Genomic DNA, 2,012 nt, shown 5'->3' with positions numbered 1-2,012 from the left:
GCAGCGATGTACAGAGAGAACCTTGATGAAACCTGCTCCACGAGCGCTCTGGACCTCAGACTGGGGCGAAGGTTCACTCTCTCAACAGGACAACGACCCTAAATACACAGCCACGATAACAGAGGAGTGGCTTCAGCTCAAGTCTGTGAATGTCCTTGAGTGGCCCAGCCAGAGCTTGAACCGGATTGAATATCTCTGGAGAGATCTGAAAATGGCTGTGCACCGACGCTCCCCATCCAACCTGATGGAGCCTGAGATGATCTGCAGAGAAGAATGGGAGAAGCTACACAAAGATAGGTCTGCTCATCATACTCAAGAAGACTTAGGATGTAAGGTGCTTATACAACGTACTGAGTAAAGGGTGTGAATACTTAAGCACATGCGATATTTGAGTTTTATATTTTTAATTCATTTGCAAAAATTATTAAAACAATTTTTTTTGACTTTGTCATTATGAGGTATTGTGAAATAATGTTGAGAAAACAAATGAATGTAATCCATTTTGAAATATGGCTGTAACATAACAAAAATATTCACCGTTTTGTATTTTCATTGTATTTATTTTAAACTTGTTATTTCTGGTCTGTCTCATTATGATGTCAGTCTGATTGGCTCAGCGTTCTGCAGCGTCACTGTCAGGCGGCCAATCAGATCGCTCGTGTTGCCGCGGATATTTGAAAACAGAAATGGCGGAGGTTCGATGGTAAGTCTGTTTATAAGTTAGCCTCCTCTTCCTCTCTTCCTCTTTTCACTTCTGTTTGAATAACGGGGGGTTCAGGGGTCCCTCGGCCGGGTGCAGAGCTCATGTCGAACAGGAAGTAGAGTGAGTGATTAAAGAAGCTAAAACACGGCTCAGTGTTAGCATGCTAGATGAAGCTAACGGCTGTTGTTGATAAATGAACATTTAAGGGGTCCTAACCGTTATACAGTGTATGGTACAGTACACACAGCAGGACAATAACAACAATACAACAACAACAACAACAACAACACCACACAAACACTACACACAAAACCACTGTCACCACAGAGAGGTCTTGGACAAATACAAACGTAGTGTTTTGTAAGTCCATAGATATACCAACACTATTCAGGAGGTGTCACAAGCTAGGCTAGCTAGGATAATAATACTGTTCATCTGGGAGACATCCGCAATTAGTCAGCCAGTACAGGCTCCACTGCATGTACACTATACACAGTCTATGGTGGTGTTGTGGGCTGGGATACATCTTCTATCTGGATGTAACATTAGCATGTTTCCTGGTCATTAAAAAAAACAGATCTAAGCCTATATTGCATAGTTTTTCAATTATATTATATATATATTATTTACAAGTGAATGTAAATAAACATCCAGCTTTACACTGACTCTACATGCATGACACACATCAGAAAGATCTTCTCTTAAATCACAGTTAGCTGAGGGGTGGGATATTCTCTTCTTAGCTTTTGGTCGGATACATTTGGAGGAAGAGACCCTCTCTAAAGGTCACACTGATCATGTGTTCTCTGCTCTAACCCATCCTAGTGCTAGGAGCAGTGGGCATGTATGTGTATGTAATGTTGTGTGTGTGTGTGTGTGTGTGTGTGTGTGTGTGTGTGTGTGTGTGTGTGTGTCAGTGTGCTGCAGCAGTGTGACCCGGCTCTCCTGGACCCAGCATCTGATCAGTGGGACTGTGAAGCCGGCAGGATGCTGCTCCAGCTGGCGGTCAGTTTACCTCCTGATCATCTGATACTCACACACTTAACACTATTCATTTATACATTTAAGTGTGTGTGTGTGTGTGTGTGTGTGTGTGTGTGTGTGTGTGTGTGTGTGTGTGTGTGTGTGTGTGTGTGTGTGTGTGTGTGTGTGTGTGTGTAGGACAACCGGCGTTACCAGAAGGTTCTGATGCGTCCGCTGTTTGTTCTGGACGCCATGATGTCTCTGCTGGAGGGTCTCCAGTCTGCCCGGCAACTGATGACCCTGCCCTGCCCCCCAAACCCTGGTACACACACTACACACAGAACAC

At 44.0% G+C, this 2,012-nt stretch overlaps 1 long non-coding RNA gene across 2 annotated transcripts; it reads left to right on the top strand.

Moving 5' to 3' along the window:
• Positions 1-623: 623 nt before the first annotated feature.
• LOC104954793 (uncharacterized) lies at positions 624-2,006 on the top strand. 2 transcript variants are annotated; one of them, XR_799385.1, is made up of 3 exons: positions 624-703; positions 1,621-1,708; positions 1,865-2,006. It is a non-coding gene; the product is annotated as an uncharacterized lncRNA (long non-coding RNA). The 2 variants fall into 2 exon arrangements; XR_799386.1 differs by lacking the exon at positions 624-703 and adding an exon at positions 730-823.
• The last annotated feature ends 6 nt before the right edge of the window (positions 2,007-2,012 follow it).

The sequence above is a fragment of the Notothenia coriiceps genome, unplaced genomic scaffold, assembly GCF_000735185.1.
Source record: "Notothenia coriiceps isolate Sejong01 unplaced genomic scaffold, NC01 NC01_scaffold00023886, whole genome shotgun sequence".
Taxonomy (NCBI): domain Eukaryota; kingdom Metazoa; phylum Chordata; class Actinopteri; order Perciformes; family Nototheniidae; genus Notothenia; species Notothenia coriiceps.
This window is presented reverse-complemented; position numbering and strand designations above follow the sequence as displayed.